The sequence below is a fragment of the Taudactylus pleione genome, unplaced genomic scaffold (assembly GCF_031769625.1).
Source record: "Taudactylus pleione unplaced genomic scaffold, aTauple2 ptg000815l, whole genome shotgun sequence".
NCBI classification, from domain to species: Eukaryota; Metazoa; Chordata; class Amphibia; order Anura; family Myobatrachidae; genus Taudactylus; species Taudactylus pleione.
The window spans coordinates 1,075,178-1,090,600 of NW_028285217.1; the positions used below are offsets into that span (position 1 = coordinate 1,075,178).

A 15,423-nucleotide genomic window follows, 5' to 3' on the forward strand; every position below is an offset into this window, starting at 1 on the left:
TGCTACTCTATTATGAAAATTTGAAATAAACTAACTGCTTCTTGACCACAATTTTTTTAAAACTTTTACTTAAATGTAAGATTAGGGGTTTGTAATGGATATATTTACAGTATAAAACACATCTTATCTCTTCATTTCATGCAATCATGATAACAGAAAAATATTGATACTTTACCGTGTGTAACCATGCAAACATAGCTCAGTTGAGGTCTTAGTGACTTTTGCCATACACGGACCTTGCCGAAATAGCTCAGTTGGGAGAGTGTTAGACTGAAGATCTAAAGGTCCCTGGTTTCGGCATGTTTGAGTGCATATTTCTTTTTTCCATGAGTAGTGATCAGAATTTAATTATTTCAAATTTAAACAACATCATTTCTTAACATAGTTGAGTATTCAGTAGTAACTTCTAAATGATGAGAATGTTTATTTAACAACACGGTGCATAAATACAGCTTAAATATTGTTTTCATGTTTTAAGTCACGCTACTCTAACTATTATGAATATTTTATGTAATCTAACAATGCTTCCTGACCACAATTTGTTAAAACTTTTACTTAAATGTATGATTAAGGGTTTGTAATGGATATATTTACAGTATAAAACATATTTTATTTTAATTTCATGCAATCATGATGACAGAAAAATATTGATACTAAACCTTGGGTAACCATGCAAACATAGCTCAGTTGATGTCTTAGTGACTTTTGCCATACACAGCCTTTGCCGAAATAGCTCAGTTGGGAGAGCGTTAGACTGAAGATCTAAAGGTCCCGGGTTTCAGCATGTTTGAGTAAATTTTTTCTTTTTGCCTTGAGTAGTTATCAGTATTTAATTATTTAAAATGTAAACAACGTCATTTCTTAACATAGTTGAGTATTCAGTAGTATCTTCTAAATGATGAGAATGTTTATTTAACAACACGGTGCATAAATACAGCTTAAATATTGTTTTCATGTTGCCCGTCATGCTACTCTATTATGAAAATTTGAAGTAAACTAACTGCTTCCTGACCACAATTTGTTAAAACTTTAACTTAAATGTACAATTAAGGGTTTGTAATTTATATATTTACAGTATAAAACACATCTTTTCTCTTCATTTCATGCAATCATGATGATAGAAAAATATTGATACTTAACCTTGTGTAACCATGCAAACATAGCTCAGTTGAGGTCTTAGTGACTTTTGCCATACACAGACTTTGCCAAAACAGCTCAGTTGGGAGAGCGTTAGCTTGAAGATCTAAAGGTCCCTGGTTCGATCCCGGGTTTCGGCATGTTTGAGTGCATTTTTTCTTTTTTCCTTGAGTAGTGATGAGAATTTAATTATTTCAAATTTAAACAACATCATTTCTTAACATAGTTGAGTATTCAGTAGTAACTTCTAAATGATGAGAATGTTTATTTAACAACACGGTGCATATATACAGCTTAAATATTGTTTTCTTGTTGTAAGTCACGCTACTCTAACTATTATGAAAATTTGAAGTAATCTAACAATGCTTCCTGACCACAATTTGTTAAAACTTTTACTTAAATGTATGATTAAGGGTTTGTAATGGATATATTTACAGTATAAAACACATCTTTTCTCTTCATTTCATGCAATCATGATGACAGAAAAATATTGATACTTAACCTTGTGTAACCATGCAAACATAGCTCAGTTGAGGTCTTAGTGACTTTTGCCATACACAGTCTTTGCCAAAATAGCTCATTTGGGAGAGCGTTAGACTGAAGATCTAAAGGTCCCTGGTTTCTGCATGTTTGAGAAAATTTTTTCTTTTTTCCTTGAGTAGTTATCAGTATTTAATTATTTCAAATGTAAACCACATCATTTCTTAACATAGTTGAGTATTCAGTAGTAACTTTTAAATGATGAGAATGTTTATTTAACAACACGGTGCATAAATACAGCTTAAATATTGTTTTCATGTTGTAAGTCATGCTACTTTAACTATTATGAAAATTTGAAGTAATCTAACAATGCTTCCTGACCACAATTTGTTAAAACTTTTACTTAAATGTATGATTAAGGGTTTGTAATGGATATATTTACAGTATAAACACATCTTTTCTCTTCATTTCATGCAATCATGATGACAGAAAAATATTGATACTTAACCTTGTGTAACCATGCAAACATAGCTCAGTTGAGGTCTTAGTGACATTTGCCATACACAGACTTTGCCAAAATAGCTCAGTTGGGAGAGCGTTAGACTGAAGATCCAAAGGTCCCAGGTTTCAGCATGTTTGAGTGCATTTTTTCTTATTTCCTTGAGCAGTTATCAGTTTTTAAGTATTTCAAATGTAAACAACATCGTTTCTTAACATAGTTGAGTATTCAGTAGTAACTTCTAAATGATGAGAATGTTTATTTAACAACACGGTGCATTAATACAGCTTAAATATTGTTTTCATGTTGTCCGTCATGCTACTCTATTATGAAAATTTGAAGTAAACTAACTGCTTCCTGACCACAATTTGTTAAAACTTTTACTTAAATGTTTGATTAAGGGCTTGTAATTTATATATTTACAGTATAAAACACATCTTTTCTCTTCATTTAATGCAATCATGATGATAGAAAAATATTGATACTTAACCTTGTGTAACCATGCAAATATAGCTCAGTTGATGTCTTAGTGACTTTTGCCATACACAGACCTTGCCGAAATAGCTCAGTTGGGAGAGCGTTAGACTGAAGATCTAAAGGTCCCTGGTTTCGGCATGTTTGAGTGCATTTTTCTTTTTTCCTTGAGTAGTGATCAGAATTTAATTATTTCAAATTTAAACAACATCATTTCTTAACATAGTTGAGTATTCAGTGGTAACTTCTAAATGATGAGAATGTTTATTTAACAACACGGTGCATCAATACAGCTTAAATATTGTTTTCATGATGTCCATCATGCTACTCTATTATGAAAATTTGAAATAAACTAACTGCTTCTTGACCACAATTTTTTTAAAACTTTTACTTAAATGTAAGATTAGGGGTTTGTAATGGATATATTTACAGTATAAAACACATCTTATCTCTTCATTTCATGCAATCATGATGACAGAAAAATATTGATACTTTACTGTGTGTAACCATGCAAACATAGCTCAGTTGAGGTCTTAGTGACTTTTGCCATACACGGACCTTGCCGAAATAGCTCAGTTGGGAGAGTGTTAGACTGAAGATCTAAAGGTCCCTGGTTTCGGCATGTTTGAGTGCATATTTCTTTTTTCCATGAGTAGTGATCAGAATTTAATTATTTCAAATTTAAACAACATCATTTCTTAACATAGTTGAGTATTCAGTAGTATCTTCTAAATGATGAGAATGTTTATTTAACAACACGGTGCATAAATACAGCTTAAATATTGTTTTCATGTTGCCCGTCATGCTACTCTATTATGAAAATTTGAAGTAAACTAACTGCTTCCTGACCACAATTTGTTAAAACTTTAACTTAAATGTACAATTAAGGGTTTGTAATTTATATATTTACAGTATAAAACACATCTTTTCTCTTCATTTCATGCAATCATGATGATAGAAAAATATTGATACTTAACCTTGTGTAACCATGCAAACATAGCTCAGTTGAGGTCTTAGTGACTTTTGCCATACACAGACTTTGCCAAAACAGCTCAGTTGGGAGAGCGTTAGCTTGAAGATCTAAAGGTCCCTGGTTCGATCCCGGGTTTCGGCATGTTTGAGTGCATTTTTTCTTTTTTCCTTGAGTAGTGATGAGAATTTAATTATTTCAAATTTAAACAACATCGTTTCTTAACATAGTTGAGTATTCAGTAGTAACTTCTAAATGATGAGAATGTTTATTTAACAACACGGTGCATATATACAGCTTAAATATTGTTTTCTTGTTGTAAGTCACGCTACTCTAACTATTATGAAAATTTGAAGTAATCTAACAATGCTTCCTGACCACAATTTGTTAAAACTTTTACTTAAATGTATGATTAAGGGTTTGTAATGGATATATTTACAGTATAAAACACATCTTTTCTCTTCATTTCATGCAATCATGATGACAGAAAAATATTGATACTTAACCTTGTGTAACCATGCAAACATAGCTCAGTTGAGGTCTTAGTGACTTTTGCCATACACAGACTTTGCCAAAATAGCTCATTTGGGAGAGCGTTAGACTGAAGATCTAAAGGTCCCTGGTTTCTGCATGTTTGAGAAAATTTTTTCTTTTTTCCTTGAGTAGTTATCAGTATTTAATTATTTCAAATGTAAACCACATCATTTCTTAACATAGTTGAGTATTCAGTAGTAACTTTTAAATGATGAGAATGTTTATTTAACAACACGGTGCAAAAATACAGCTTAAATATTGTTTTCATGTTGTAAGTCATGCTACTTTAACTATTATGAAAATTTGAAGTAATCTAACAATGCTTCCTGACCACAATTTGTTAAAACTTTTACTTAAATGTATGATTAAGGGTTTGTAATGGATATATTTACAGTATAAAACACATCTTTTCTCTTCATTTCATGCAATCATGATGACAGAAAAATATTGATACTTAACCATGTGGAACCATGCAAACATAGCTCAGTTGAGGTCTTAGTGACATTTGCCATACACAGACTTTGCCAAAATAGCTCAGTTGGGAGAGCGTTAGACTGAAGATCCAAAGGTCCCAGGTTTCAGCATGTTTGAGTGCATTTTTTCTTATTTCCTTGAGCAGTTATCAGTTTTTAAGTATTTCAAATGTAAACAACATCGTTTCTTAACATAGTTGAGTATTCAGTAGTAACTTCTAAATGATGAGAATGTTTATTTAACAACACGGTGCATTAATACAGCTTAAATATTGTTTTCATGTTGTCCGTCATGCTACTCTATTATGAAAATTTGAAGTAAACTAACTGCTTCCTGACCACAATTTGTTAAAACTTTTACTTAAATGTTTGATTAAGGGCTTGTAATTTATATATTTACAGTATAAAACACATCTTTTCTCTTCATTTAATGCAATCATGATGATAGAAAAATATTGATACTTAACCTTGTGTAACCATGCAAATATAGCTCAGTTGATGTCTTAGTGACTTTTGCCATACACAGACCTTGCCGAAATAGCTCAGTTGGGAGAGCGTTAGACTGAAGATCTAAAGGTCCCTGGTTTCGGCATGTTTGAGTGCATTTTTCTTTTTTCCTTGAGTAGTGATCAGAATTTAATTATTTCAAATTTAAACAACATCATTTCTTAACATAGTTGAGTATTCAGTAGTAACTTCTAAATGATGAGAATGTTTATTTAACAACACGGTGCATAAATACAGCTTAAATATTGTTTTCATGTTGTAAGTCATGCTACTCTAACTATTATGAAAATTTGAAATAATCTAACAATGCTTCCTGACCACAATTTGTTAAAACTTTTACTTAAATGTATGATTAAGGGTTTGTAATGGATATATTTACAGTATAAAACACATATTTTCTTTTCATTTCATGCAATCATGATGACAGAAAAATATTGATACTAAACCTTGTGTAACCATGCAAACATAGCTCAGTTGAGGTCTTAGTGACTTTTGCCATACACAGACTTTGCCAAAATAGCTCAGTTGGGAGAGCGTTAGACTGAAGATCTAAAGGTCCCGGGTTTCAGCATGTTTGAGTACCTTTTTTCTTCTTTCCTTGAGCAGTTATCAGTTTTTAAGTATTTCAAATGTAAACAACATCATTTCTTAACATAGTTGAGTATTCAGTGGTAACTTCTAAATGATGAGAATGTTTATTTAACAACACGGTGCATCAATACAGCTTAAATATTGTTTTCATGATGTCCATCATGCTACTCTATTATGAAAATTTGAAATAAACTAACTGCTTCTTGACCACAATTTTTTTAAAACTTTTACTTAAATGTAAGATTAGGGGTTTGTAATGGATATATTTACAGTATAAAACACATCTTTTCTCTTCATTTCATGCAATCATGATAACAGAAAAATATTGATACTTTACCGTGTGTAACCATGCAAACATAGCTCAGTTGAGGTCTTAGTGACTTTTGCCATACACGGACCTTGCCGAAATAGCTCAGTTGGGAGAGTGTTAGACTGAAGATCTAAAGGTCCCTGGTTTCGGCATGTTTGAGTGCATATTTCTTTTTTCCATGAGTAGTGATCAGAATTTAATTATTTCAAATTTAAACAACATCATTTCTTAACATAGTTGAGTATTCAGTAGTAACTTCTAAATGATGAGAATGTTTATTTAACAACACGGTGCATAAATACAGCTTAAATATTGTTTTCATGTTTTAAGTCACGCTACTCTAACTATTATGAATATTTTATGTAATCTAACAATGCTTCCTGACCACAATTTGTTAAAACTTTTACTTAAATGTATGATTAAGGGTTTGTAATGGATATATTTACAGTATAAAACATATTTTATTTTAATTTCATGCAATCATGATGACAGAAAAATATTGATACTAAACCTTGGGTAACCATGCAAACATAGCTCAGTTGATGTCTTAGTGACTTTTGCCATACACAGCCTTTGCCGAAATAGCTCAGTTGGGAGAGCGTTAGACTGAAGATCTAAAGGTCCCGGGTTTCAGCATGTTTGAGTAAATTTTTTCTTTTTGCCTTGAGTAGTTATCAGTATTTAATTATTTAAAATGTAAACAACGTCATTTCTTAACATAGTTGAGTATTCAGTAGTATCTTCTAAATGATGAGAATGTTTATTTAACAACACGGTGCATAAATACAGCTTAAATATTGTTTTCATGTTGCCCGTCATGCTACTCTATTATGAAAATTTGAAGTAAACTAACTGCTTCCTGACCACAATTTGTTAAAACTTTAACTTAAATGTACAATTAAGGGTTTGTAATTTATATATTTACAGTATAAAACACATCTTTTCTCTTCATTTCATGCAATCATGATGATAGAAAAATATTGATACTTAACCTTGTGTAACCATGCAAACATAGCTCAGTTGAGGTCTTAGTGACTTTTGCCATACACAGACTTTGCCAAAACAGCTCAGTTGGGAGAGCGTTAGCTTGAAGATCTAAAGGTCCCTGGTTCGATCCCGGGTTTCGGCATGTTTGAGTGCATTTTTTCTTTTTTCCTTGAGTAGTGATGAGAATTTAATTATTTCAAATTTAAACAACATCATTTCTTAACATAGTTGAGTATTCAGTAGTAACTTCTAAATGATGAGAATGTTTATTTAACAACACGGTGCATATATACAGCTTAAATATTGTTTTCTTGTTGTAAGTCACGCTACTCTAACTATTATGAAAATTTGAAGTAATCTAACAATGCTTCCTGACCACAATTTGTTAAAACTTTTACTTAAATGTATGATTAAGGGTTTGTAATGGATATATTTACAGTATAAAACACATCTTTTCTCTTCATTTCATGCAATCATGATGACAGAAAAATATTGATACTTAACCTTGTGTAACCATGCAAACATAGCTCAGTTGAGGTCTTAGTGACTTTTGCCATACACAGACTTTGCCAAAATAGCTCATTTGGGAGAGCGTTAGACTGAAGATCTAAAGGTCCCTGGTTTCTGCATGTTTGAGAAAATTTTTTCTTTTTTCCTTGAGTAGTTATCAGTATTTAATTATTTCAAATGTAAACCACATCATTTCTTAACATAGTTGAGTATTCAGTAGTAACTTTTAAATGATGAGAATGTTTATTTAACAACACGGTGCATAAATACAGCTTAAATATTGTTTTCATGTTGTAAGTCATGCTACTTTAACTATTATGAAAATTTGAAGTAATCTAACAATGCTTCCTGACCACAATTTGTTAAAACTTTTACTTAAATGTATGATTAAGGGTTTGTAATGGATATATTTACAGTATAAAACACATCTTTTCTCTTCATTTCATGCAATCATGATGACAGAAAAATATTGATACTTAACCTTGTGTAACCATGCAAACATAGCTCAGTTGAGGTCTTAGTGACATTTGCCATACACAGACTTTGCCAAAATAGCTCAGTTGGGAGAGCGTTAGACTGAAGATCCAAAGGTCCCAGGTTTCAGCATGTTTGAGTGCATTTTTTCTTATTTCCTTGAGCAGTTATCAGTTTTTAAGTATTTCAAATGTAAACAACATCGTTTCTTAACATAGTTGAGTATTCAGTAGTAACTTCTAAATGATGAGAATGTTTATTTAACAACACGGTGCATTAATACAGCTTAAATATTGTTTTCATGTTGTCCGTCATGCTACTCTATTATGAAAATTTGAAGTAAACTAACTGCTTCCTGACCACAATTTGTTAAAACTTTTACTTAAATGTTTGATTAAGGGCTTGTAATTTATATATTTACAGTATAAAACACATCTTTTCTCTTCATTTAATGCAATCATGATGATAGAAAAATATTGATACTTAACCTTGTGTAACCATGCAAATATAGCTCAGTTGATGTCTTAGTGACTTTTGCCATACACAGACCTTGCCGAAATAGCTCAGTTGGGAGAGCGTTAGACTGAAGATCTAAAGGTCCCTGGTTTCGGCATGTTTGAGTGCATTTTTCTTTTTTCCTTGAGTAGTGATCAGAATTTAATTATTTCAAATTTAAACAACATCATTTCTTAACATAGTTGAGTATTCAGTAGTAACTTCTAAATGATGAGAATGTTTATTTAACAACACGGTGCATAAATACAGCTTAAATATTGTTTTCATGTTGTAAGTCATGCTACTCTAACTATTATGAAAATTTGAAATAATCTAACAATGCTTCCTGACCACAATTTGTTAAAACTTTTACTTAAATGTATGATTAAGGGTTTGTAATGGATATATTTACAGTATAAAACACATATTTTCTTTTCATTTCATGCAATCATGATGACAGAAAAATATTGATACTAAACCTTGTGTAACCATGCAAACATAGCTCAGTTGAGGTCTTAGTGACTTTTGCCATACACAGACTTTGCCAAAATAGCTCAGTTGGGAGAGCGTTAGACTGAAGATCTAAAGGTCCCGGGTTTCAGCATGTTTGAGTACCTTTTTTCTTCTTTCCTTGAGCAGTTATCAGTTTTTAAGTATTTCAAATGTAAACAACATCATTTCTTAACATAGTTGAGTATTCAGTGGTAACTTCTAAATGATGAGAATGTTTATTTAACAACACGGTGCATCAATACAGCTTAAATATTGTTTTCATGATGTCCATCATGCTACTCTATTATGAAAATTTGAAATAAACTAACTGCTTCTTGACCACAATTTTTTTAAAACTTTTACTTAAATGTAAGATTAGGGGTTTGTAATGGATATATTTACAGTATAAAACACATCTTATCTCTTCATTTCATGCAATCATGATGACAGAAAAATATTGATACTTTACCGTGTGTAACCATGCAAACATAGCTCAGTTGAGGTCTTAGTGACTTTTGCCATACACGGACCTTGCCGAAATAGCTCAGTTGGGAGAGTGTTAGACTGAAGATCTAAAGGTCCCTGGTTTCGGCTTGTTTGAGTGCATATTTCTTTTTTCCATGAGTAGTGATCAGAATTTAATTATTTCAAATTTAAACAACATCATTTCTTAACATAGTTGAGTATTCAGTAGTAACTTCTAAATGATGAGAATGTTTATTTAACAACACGGTGCATAAATACAGCTTAAATATTGTTTTCATGTTTTAAGTCACGCTACTCTAACTATTATGAATATTTTATGTAATCTAACAATGCTTCCTGACCACAATTTGTTAAAACTTTTACTTAAATGTATGATTAAGGGTTTGTAATGGATATATTTACAGTATAAAACATATTTTATTTTAATTTCATGCAATCATGATGACAGAAAAATATTGATACTAAACCTTGGGTAACCATGCAAACATAGCTCAGTTGATGTCTTAGTGACTTTTGCCATACACAGCCTTTGCCGAAATAGCTCAGTTGGGAGAGCGTTAGACTGAAGATCTAAAGGTCCCGGGTTTCAGCATGTTTGAGTAAATTTTTTCTTTTTGCCTTGAGTAGTTATCAGTATTTAATTATTTAAAATGTAAACAACATCATTTTTTAACATAGTTGAGTATTCAGTAGTATCTTCTAAATGATGAGAATGTTTATTTAACAACACGGTGCATAAATACAGCTTAAATATTGTTTTCATGTTGCCCGTCATGCTACTCTATTATGAAAATTTGAAGTAAACTAACTGCTTCCTGACCACAATTTGTTAAAACTTTAACTTAAATGTACAATTAAGGGTTTGTAATTTATATATTTACAGTATAAAACACATCTTTTCTCTTCATTTCATGCAATCATTATGATAGAAAAATATTGATACTTAACCTTGTGTAACCATGCAAACATAGCTCAGTTGAGGTCTTAGTGACTTTTGCCATACACAGACTTTGCCAAAACAGCTCAGTTGGGAGAGCGTTAGTTTGAAGATCTAAAGGTCCCTGGTTTGATCCCGGGTTTAGGCATGTTTGAGTGCATTTTTTCTTTTTTCCTTGAGTAGTGATGAGAATTTAATTATTTCAAATTTAAACAACATCATTTCTTAACATAGTTGAGTATTCAGTAGTAACTTCTAAATGATGAGAATGTTTATTTAACAACACGGTGCATATATACAGCTTAAATTTTGTTTTCTTGTTGTAAGTCACGCTACTCTAACTATTATGAAAATTTGAAGTAATCTAACAATGCTTCCTGACCACAATTTGTTAAAACTTTTACTTAAATGTATGATTAAGGGTTTGTAATGGATATATTTACAGTATAAAACACATATTTTCTTTCCATTTCATGTAATCATAATGACAGAAAAATATTAATACTAAATCTTGTGTAACCATGCAAACATAGCTCAGTTGATGTCTTAGTGACTTTTACCATACACAGACTATGCCGAAATAGCTCAGTTTGGAGAGCGTTAGACTGAAGATCTAAAGGTCCCGGGTTTCGTCATGTTTGAGTAAATTTTTTCTTTTTTCCTTGAGTAGTTATCAGTATTTAATTATTTCAAATGTTAACAACATCATTTCTTAACATAGTTGAGTATTCAGTAGTATCTTCTAAATGATGAGAATGTTTATTTAACAACACCGTGCATAAATACAGCTTAAATATTGTTTTCATGTTGTCCATCATGCTACTCTAACTATTTTGAAAATTTGAAGTAATGTAACAATGCTTCCTGACCATAATTTGTTAAAACTTTTACTTAAATGTATAATTAAGCATTTGTAATGGATATATTTACAGTATAAAACACATATTTTCTTTTCATTTCATGCAATCATGATGACAGAAAAATATTGATACTAAACCTTGTGTAACCATGCAAACATAGCTCAGTTGAGGTCTTAGTGACTTTTACCATACACAGACCTTGCTGAAATAGCTCAGTTGGGAGAGCATTAGACTGAAGATCTAAAGGTCCTGGGTTTGGCATGTTTGAGTGCATTTTTTCTTTTTTCCTTTAGTAGTGATCAGAATTTAATTATTTCAAATTTAAACAACATCATTTCTTAACATAGTTGAGTATTCAGTAGTAACTTCTAAATGATGAGAATGTTTATTTAACAACACGGTGCATAAATACAGCTTAAATATTGTTTTCATGTTGTAAGTCATGCTACTCTAACTATTATGAAAATTTGAAGTAATCTAACAATGCTTCCTGACCACAATTTGTTAAAAATTTTACTTAAGTGTATAATTAAGCGTTATACAGTATAAAACACATCTTTTCTCTTCATTTCATGCAATCATGATGACAGAAAAATATTGATACTTAACCTTGTGTAACCATGCAAACATAGCTCAGTTGATGTCTTAGTGACTTTTGCCATACACAGACCTTGCCGAAATAGCTCAGTTGGGAGAGCGTTAGACTGAAGATCTAAAGATCCCTGGTTCGATCCCGGGTTTCGGCATGTTTGACTGCATTTTTCTTTTTTCCTTGATTAGTGATCAGAATTTAATTATTTCAAAATTAAACAACATCATTTCTTAACATAGTTGAGTATTCAGTAGTAACTTCTAAATGATGAGAATGTTTATTTAAGAACACGGTGCATAAATACAGCTTAAATATTGTTTTCATGTTGTAAGTCATGCTACTCTAACTATTATGAAAATTTGAAGTTATCTAACAATGCTTCCTGACCACAATTTGTTAAAACTTTTACTTAAATGTATGGTTAAGGGTTTGTAATGGATATATTTACAGTATAATACACATATTTTCATTTCATTTCATGCAATCATGATGACAGAAAAATATTGATACTAAACCTTGTGTAACCATGCAAACATAGCTCAGTTGATGTCTTAGTGACTTTTTCCATACGCAGACTTTGCCAAAATAGCTCAGTTGGGAGAGCGTTAGACTGAAGATCTAAAGGTCCCGGGTTTCAGCATGTTTGAGTGCATTTTTTCTTATTTCCTTGAGCAGTTATCAGTTTTTAAGTATTTCAAATGTAAACGACATCGTTTCTTAACATAGTTGAGTATTCAGTAGTAACTTCTAAATGATGAGAATGTTTATTTAACAACACGGTGAATAAATACAGCTTAAATATTGTTTTCATGTTGTCCGTCATGCTACTCTATTATGAAAATTTGAAGTCAAATAACTGCTTCCTGACCACAATTTGTTAAAACTTTTACTTGAATGTATGATTAAGGGCTTGTAAATTATATATTTACAGTATAAAACACATCTTTTCTCTTCATTTCATGCAATCATGATGACAGAAAAATATTGATACTTAACCTTGTGTAACCATGCAAACATAGCTCAGTTGATGTCTTAGTGACTTTTGCCATACACAGACCTTGCCGAAATAGCTCAGTTGGGAGAGCGTTAGACTGAAGATCTAAAGGTCCCTGGTTTCGGCATGTTTGAGTGCATATTTCTTTTTTCCATGAGTAGTAATCAGAATTTAATTATTTCAAATTTAAACAACATCATTTCTTAACATAGTTGAGTATTCAGTAGTAACTTCTAAATGATGAGAATGTTTATTTAACAACACGGTGCATAAATACAGCTTAAATATTGTTTTCATATTTTAAGTCACGCTACTCTAACTATTATGAAAATATTAAGTAATCTAACAATGCTTCCTGACCACAATTTGTTAAAACTTTTACTTAAATGTATGATTAAGGGTTTGTAATGGATATATTTACAATATAAAACACATATTTTCTTTTCATTTCATGCAATCATGATGACAGAAAAATATTGATACTAAACCTTGTGTAACCATGCAAACTTAGCTCAGTTGAGGTCTTAGTGACTTTTGCCAAACACAGACTTAGCCAAAATAGCTCAGTTGGGAGAGCGTTAGACTGAAGATCTAAAGGTCCCTGGTTTCTGCATGTTTGAGAAAATTTTTTCTTTTTTCCTTGAGTAGTGATCAGTATTTAATTATTTCAAATGTAAACCACATCATTTCTTAACATAGTTGAGTATTCAGTAGTAACTTTTAAATGATGAGAATGTTTATTTAACAACACGGTGCATAAATACAGCTTAAATATTGTTTTCATGTTGTAAGTCATGCTACTCTAACTATTATGAAAATTTGAAGTAATCTTACAATGCTTCCTGACCACAATTTGTTAAAACTTTTACTTAAATGTATGATTAAGGATTTGTAATGGATATATTTACAGTATAAAACACATCTTTTCTCTTCATTTCATGCAATCATGATGACAGAAAAATATTGATACTTAACCTTGTGTAACCATGCAAACATAGCTCAGTTGAGGTCTTAGTGACTTTTGCCATACACAGACTTTGCCAAAATAGCTCAGTTGGGAGAGCGTTAGACTGAAGATCTAAAGGTCCCAGGTTTCAGCATGTTTGAGTGCATTTTTTCTTATTTCCTTGAGCAGTTATCAGTTTTTAAGTATTTCAAATGTAAACAACATCGTTTCTTAACATAGTTGAGTATTCAGTAGTAACTTCTAAATGATGAGAATGTTTATTTAACAACACGGTGCATTAATACAGCTTAAATATTGTTTTCATGTTGTCCGTCATGCTACTCTATTATGAAAATTTGAAGTAAACTAACTGCTTCCTGACCACAATTTGTTAAAACTTTTACTTAAATGTTTGATTAAGGGCTTGTAATTTATATATTTACAGTATAAAACACATCTTTTCTCTTCATTTAATGCAATCATGATGACAGAAAAATAATGATACTTAACCTTGTGTAACCATGCAAATATAGCTCAGTTGATGTCTTAGTGACTTTTGTCATACACATACCTTGCCGAAATAGCTCAGTTGGGAGAGCGTTAGACTGAAGATCTAAAGGTCCCTTGTTCAATCCCGGGTTTTGGCATGTTTGCGTGCATTTTTCTTTTTTCCTTGAGTAGTGATCAGAATTTAATTATTTCAAATTTAAACAACATCATTTCTTAACATAGTTGAGTATTCAGTAGTAACTTCTAAATGATGAGAATGTTTATTTAACAACACGGTGCATAAATACAGCTTAAATATTGTTTTCATGTTTTAAGTCACGCTACTCTAACTATTATGAAAATTTGAAGTAATCTAACAATGCTTCCTGACCACAATTTGTTAAAACTTTTACTTAAATGTATGATTAAGGGTTTGTAATGGATATATTTACAGTATAAAACACATCTTTTCTCTTCATTTCATGCAATCATGATGACAGAAAAATATTGATACTTAACCTTGTGTAACCATGCAAACATAGCTCAGTTGAGGTCTTAGTGACATTTGCCATACACAGACTTTGCCAAAATAGCTCAGTTGGGAGAGCGTTAGACTGAAGATCCAAAGGTCCCAGGTTTCAGCATGTTTGAGTGCATTTTTTCTTATTTCCTTGAGCAGTTATCAGTTTTTAAGTATTTCAAATGTAAACAACATCGTTTCTTAACATAGTTGAGTATTCAGTAGTAACTTCTAAATGATGAGAATGTTTATTTAACAACACGGTGCATTAATACAGCTTAAATATTGTTTTCATGTTGTCCGTCATGCTACTCTATTATGAAAATTTGAAGTAAACTAACTGCTTCCTGACCACAATTTGTTAAAACTTTTACTTAAATGTTTGATTAAGGGCTTGTAATTTATATATTTACAGTATAAAACACATCTTTTCTCTTCATTTAATGCAATCATGATGATAGAAAAATATTGATACTTAACCTTGTGTAACCATGCAAATATAGCTCAGTTGATGTCTTAGTGACTTTTGCCATACACAGACCTTGCCGAAATAGCTCAGTTGGGAGAGCGTTAGACTGAAGATCTAAAGGTCCCTGGTTTCGGCATGTTTGAGTGCATTTTTCTTTTTTCCTTGAGTAGTTATCAGTATTTAATTATTTCAAATTT

General features: G+C 31.3%; 1 non-coding gene across 1 annotated transcript; it reads left to right on the plus strand.

The window, feature by feature from the left end:
* The first annotated feature begins 11,889 nt into the window (after positions 1–11,889).
* TRNAF-GAA (transfer RNA phenylalanine (anticodon GAA)) lies at positions 11,890–11,962 on the plus strand. Its single transcript has one exon. It is a non-coding gene; the product is annotated as a tRNA-Phe (tRNA).
* Positions 11,963–15,423: the final 3,461 nt, after the last annotated feature.